The sequence below is a fragment of the Neopsephotus bourkii genome, unplaced genomic scaffold (assembly GCF_033783945.1).
Source record: "Neopsephotus bourkii isolate Nb327-2 ecotype Australia unplaced genomic scaffold, CSIRO-AGI_Nbou_v1 NB_323, whole genome shotgun sequence".
Classification (NCBI taxonomy): Eukaryota; Metazoa; Chordata; class Aves; order Psittaciformes; family Psittacidae; genus Neopsephotus; species Neopsephotus bourkii.
The window spans coordinates 1,001,447-1,007,739 of NW_026900831.1; positions in this window are offsets into that span (position 1 = coordinate 1,001,447).

The window sequence follows — 6,293 nt, forward strand, 5'->3', positions numbered from 1 at the left end:
TACAAACAATGCTGCATATCTGTCTGTGTGCTGAACATTCCCAGCACCAGGTTTCCCTCCTGGCTCTTCAGCAGTGGGAACAGATCCGAAACGTTTGTGCTTCACTCACTCTGCTGCCTGGCAACCCAGAGTTACCACCGGAGAGGTTGGATTCAAATGGACTTTTAAGTATGAAAGTGAGAAGCAACCACAGTGATGGTTGCGAAATTGGAAATCTCACTGTGTGCTGATGATTCCTAGCACCGGCTTTTTCTCCTGGCTCTTCGGCTGTGGGACCACAGGCCAAACATTCGTGCTTCACTCAATCTTCTGTTGGGCAGCTGAGAGCGACCTCTGGAGAAGTAGGATTCAAATGGAATTTTACTTATGAAAGTGAGGAGCAACTGCAATGATGGTTGTACCATTTAAAATCTGTCTCTGTGTTGAAGACTCTTTGCACCAGCTATCCCTCCTGCCTGTTCGGCTGTGGGAGCAGAGGACAAACGTTCGTGCTTCACTCACTGTACTGCTGGACAGCCGAGAGCAAGCTGCAGAGAGGTACAATTCAAATGAACTTTTAGGTATGAAAGTGAGGAGCAACTGCAATGATGCTGACACCATTGTAAAGCTTACTGTCTGCTGAAGAGTCCCAGCAGCAATGTAACTCATGGTACTTTGTCTGTGGGAGCAGAGGCCAAACGATCATGCTTCACTCACTCTGTCGACTAGCAACACAGAGAGACCAACGGAGAACTTGGATTCAAACGGCATTTTAGGTGTGAAATCCAGGAGGGACAGCAATTTCAGTGGCACAGCTGCAATGCTGACTGTGTGCAGAAGATCTCCAGCACCAGCTCCCCCTCCCTGGGTTTTCGGCAGTGGGAGCAGATGCGAACCGTTTGTGCTTCACTCAGTCTATTGCCCAGCAAGCCAGAGAGACCACCGCAGAGGTTGGATTCAAATGGACTTTTAACTAAGAAAGTGAGGAGCAACTGCAGTGATGGTGGTACCGTTGGAAAGCTCACTATGTGCTGATGATTCTCAGCAATAGCTTTCTCTCCTGGCTCTTCGGCTGTGGGAGCAGAGGCCAAACGTTTGTGCTTCACTCACTCTGCTCTTGGGCAGCCGTGAGCAAGCTCTGGAGAGGTACGATTCAAATGGACTTTTAGGTATGAAAGTGACGAGCAACTGCAATGATGGTGGCACCGTTGGAAAGCTGACTGTCTGCTGAAGATTCCTAGCAGCAGATTAACTCCTGGTTTTTTAACTGTGGGAGCAGAGGCCAAACGTTCGTGTTGCTCTCACTGTGCTGCCTGGCAGACCACAGCGACCACCGGAGATGTTGGATTCAAATGGACTTTTAAGTATGAAAGTGAGGAGCAACTGCAATGCTGGTGGTACCGTTGGAAAGCTCACTGTGTGCTAATGATTCTCAGCAATACCTTTTCCTCCTGGATCTTCGGCTGTGGGAGCAGAGGCCAAACATTCGTGTTGCTCTCACTGTGCTGCCTTGCAGACCAGAGTGACCACTGGAGATATTTGATTCAAATGGGCTTTAGGTATAAATTCGAGGAGACACAGCAATGTAAGTTGTAGCGCTGTGAAGCTGACTGTGTGCTGATGATTCCCAGCAATAGCTTTTTCTCCTGGCTCTTCAGCTGTGGGAGCAGAGGCCAAACGTTCGTGCTTCACTCACTGTGCTTCTGAGCAGCCTAGAGCAAGCTCTGGAGAGGTAGGATTCAAATAGACTTTTAGGTGTGAAAGTGAGGAGTAACTGCAATGATGGTGGCACCGCTGTAAAACTCACTGTGTGCTGAAGATTCCTAGAAGAAGGTTTAACGCCTGGCTATTTGGCTGTGGCAGCACAGGCCAAAAGTTCGTGCTTCACTCTGTCGCCTGGCAATGCAGAGACCAACGGAGATCTTAGATTCAAACGGCGTTTTAGGTATGAAATCGAGGAGGGACAGCAATTTCAGTGGCACAGCTGCAATGCTGATTTTGTGTGGAAGATTTCCAGCACCAGCTCCCCCTCCTGGCTCTTCGGCAGTGGGAGCAGATGCGAACCGTTTGTGCTTCACTCACTCTGCTGCTCGGCAACACAGAGAGACCACTGGAGAGTTTGGATTCAAATAGACTTTTAAGTAAGAAAGTGAAGAGCAACTGCAATGATGGTGGTACCATTGGAAAGCTCACTCTCTGTTGAAGATTCCCAGCACCACCTATCCCTGCTGCGTATTCGGCTATGGGAGCAGAGGCCAAACGTTCATGCTTCACTCACTGTGCTGCTGGGCAGCTGAGAGCAAGATGCTGAGAGGTACGATTCAAATGTACTTTTAGACATGAAAGTTATGAGCAACTACAATGATGGTGACAAAGTTGGAAAGCTGACTGCTGAAGATTCCCAGCAGGAATTTAATTCCTGGTTGTTTGGCTGTGGGAGCAGAGGCCAAACATTCCTGCTGCTCTCACTGTGTTGCCTGGCAGACCAGAGAGACCACCAGAGATTTTGGATTCAAATGGACTTTTAGGTATAAATTCGAGGAGACACAGCAATGTACGTGGTAGCGCTGCGAAGCTGACTGTATTCTGATAATTGCCAGCAACAGACTTTTCTCCTGGGTGTTCGGCTGTGGGAGCAGAGGCCAAACGTTTGTGCTTCACTCACTGTGCTGCTGGGCAGCCGAGAGCAAGATGCGGAGAAGTACAATTCAAATGAACTTTTACGTATGAAAGTGAGGAGCAACTGCAATGATGGCGACACCGTTGGAAAGCTGACTGTCTGCTGAAGATTCCCAGCACCTGATTAACTCCTGGTTCTTTGGCTGTGGGAGCAGAGGCCAAAAGTTCGTGCTTCACTCACTCTGTTGTTCGCAGATGAGAGCGACATCTGGAGATGTTGTGTTCAAATGGACTTTTATGTATGAAAGTGAGGAGCAACTGCAGTGATGGTGGTACCATTGGAAAGCTCACTCTCTGTTGAAAACTTCCAGCACCAGCTATCCCTGCTGCGTATTCGGCTATGGGAGAAGAGGCAAAACGTTCGTGATTCACTCGTTGTGCTGCTCGGCAGCCAAGAGCAAGATGCGAAGAGCTACGATTCAAATGAAATTTTATGTATGAAAGTGAGGAGCAACTGCAATAATGGTGACACCTTTGGAAACCTGACTCTCTCCTGAAGATTCCCAGCAGCAATTTAACTACTGGTTCTTCGGCTTTGGAAGAAGAGGCCAAACGTTCGTGCTGCTCTGACTGTGCTGCATGGCAAACCACAGTGACCACCGGAGATATTGGCTTCAAATAGGCTTTTAGGTATAAATTTGAGGAGACACAGCAATGTAAGTCGTAGCGCTGCGAAGCTGACTGTGTTGTGATGATTGCCAGCACCAGCTTTTTCTCCTGGCTCCTCGGCTGTGGGAGCAGAGGCCAAAAGTTCATGCTGCACTCACTCTACTGCTAAGCAGCCAAGAGCAAGCTCTGGAGAGGTACGATTCAAATAGACTTTTAGGTGTGAAAGTGAGGAGCAATTGCATGATGGTGGCACCGCTGCAAAACTCACTGTGTGCTGAAGATTCCTAGAAGCAGGTTTAATGTCTGGCTCTTCGGGTGTGGCAGCACAGGCCAAACGTTCTTGCTGCTCTCACTTTGCTGCCTGGCAGACCAGAGAGACCAGCGGAGAGGTTGCATTCAAATGGACTTTTAAGTATGAAAGTGAGGAGCAACTGCAATGTTGGTGCTAGTGTTCGAAAGCTCACAGTGTGCTGATGATTCCCAGCAAGAGCTTTTCCTCCTGGCTCTTCGGCTGTGGGAGCAGACGCCAAACGTTCGTGCTTCACTCTGTTGATCGCAGACAAGAGCGACATCCGGAAAAGTAGGATGCAAATGGACTTCCACTTATGAAAGTCAGGAGCAACTGCAATGATGGTATTACCGTAGGAAAGCTCGCTCTCTGTTGAAGACTCCCAGCACAAGCTATGCCTGCTGGGTCTTCGGCTGTGGGAGCAGAGGCCAAACGTTCGTGCTTCACTCGCTGTGCTGCTGAGCAGCCGAGAGCAAGATGCTGAGAGGTACGATTCAAATGAACTTTTAGGTATTAAAGTCAGGAGCAACTGCAATGATAGTGACACCACTGGAAAGCTGATTGTCTGCTGAAGATTCCGAGCAGCAGATGAACTCCTGGTTCTTTAACTGCAGGAGCAGAGGCCAGACGTTCACGTTGCTCTCACTGTGCTGCCCTGGCAGACCAGAGTGACCACCGGAGATTCTGAATTCCAATGGGATTTTAGGTATAAATTCGAGGAGACACAGCAATGTAAGTGGTAGCACTGCGAAGCTCACTGTGTGCTGATGATTCCTAGCAATAGATTTTCTCCTGGCTCTTCAGCTGTGGGAACAGAGCTCAGACGTTCGTGCTGTGCCCTCACTGTACTGCCTGACAGAACAGAGTGACCACGGGAGTGGTTTCATTCAAATGGGGTTTTAGGTATGAAATCGAGGACAGACTGCAATGTATGTGCTAACGCTACAATGCTATGTGCTGAGTATGCCCAGCACCAGCTTTCCCTCCTGGCTCTTCTGCTGTGGGAGCAGAGCTCAGACATTCGTGCTTCATTCACTCTGCTGCTTGGCAGCAGAGAGCAAGCTCCTGAGAGGTGTGATTCAAGTGGACTTTTAGTTATGGAAGTGAGGAGCAACTGCAACGATGGTGACACCGCTGAAAAGCTCACTGTGTCCTGAAGATTCCAGCAGCAGATTTAAATCCTGGCCCCTTGGCTGTGAGAGCGGAGCTCAGACGTTTTTGCTGTGCCCTCACTGTACTGCCTGACAGACCAGAGTGACTGTCGGAGTGGTTGGATTCAAATTGGGTTTTAGGTATGATATCGAGGACAGATTGCAATGTATGTGCTAACACTGCAATGCTACATGCTTAGTATGCCCAGCATGAGCTTTCACTCCTGGCTCTTTGGCTGTGGGAACACAGGGCAAACATTCGTGCTGCAGCCACAGTGATGCCTGGAAGGCGAGTGTGACTGCCGGAGTGGTTTAGATTCAAATGGGGTTTCAGGTATGAAATCGAGGAGACACTGCAATGTAAGTGCTAATCCTGCAAAGCTGACTGTGTGCTGAAGACTCCCAGCAGCAGCCTTCCCTCCTGGCTCTCCGGCTGCAGGAGCAGAGGACAAACTTTCATGCTTCAGTCACTCTGTTCCAGGCAGCCCAGACAGACCACCGGAGAGGTTGGATTCAAATGGACTTTTAGGTATGAAAGTGAGGACCAACTGCAATGATGGTGACACCACTGGAAAGCTGACTGTGCTGAGTATGCCCAGCAGCAGCTTTCACTCCTGGCTCTTTGGCTGTGGGAGCACATCTCAGACGTTTGTGCTGCCCACACTCTGCTGCCTGACAGACCAGACTGACTGCCGGAGTGGTTAGATTCAAATGGGGTTTCAGGTATGAAATCGAGGAGACAGTGCAATGTAAGTGCTAATGCTGCAATGCTGACTGTTTGCTGAAGAGTCCCAGCAGCAGCTTTCCCTCCTGGCTCTTCGGCTGCAGGAGCAGAGGTCAAATGTTAGTTCTTCAGTCACTCTGTTCCAGGCAGCCCAGAGAAACCAGGGAGAGGTTGGATTCAAATGGACTTTTAGGCATGAAAGTGAGGAGCAACTGCAATAATGGTGACACCGCTGGAAAGCTGACTGTGTGCTGAGTATGCCCAGCAGCAGCTTTCACTCCTGGCTCTTTGACTGTGGGAGCACAGCTCAGACGTTTGTGCTGCCAACACTGTGCTGCCTGACAGACCAGAGTGACTGCCGGAGAAAGAAAGACAGAAAGACAGAAAGGAAGGAAGGAAGGAAGGAAGGAAGGGAGGAAGGGAGGAAGGGAGGAAGGGAGGAAGGGAGGAAGGAAGGAAGAAAGGAAGGAAGGAAGGAAGGAAGGAAGGAAGGAAGGAAGGAAGGAAGGAAGGAAGGAAGGAAGGAAGGAAGGAAGGAAGGAAGGAAGGAAGGAAGGAAGGAAGGAAGGAAGGAAGGAAGGAAGGAAGGAAGGAAGGAAGGAAGGAAGGAAGGAAGGAAGAAGGTTAGATTCAAATGGGGTTTTAGGTATATAATCGAGGACGCACTGCAATATAAGTGCTAATGCTGCAAAGCTGACTGTGTGCTGAGTATGCCCAGTAGCAACTTTCCCTCCTGGCTCTTCGGCTGCAGGAGCAGAGGACAAACGTTCGTGCTTCAGTCACTCTGTTCCAGGCAGCCCAGAGAGACCACCGGAGAGGTTGGATTCAAATGAACTTTTAGGTATGGTATCGAGAACAGATT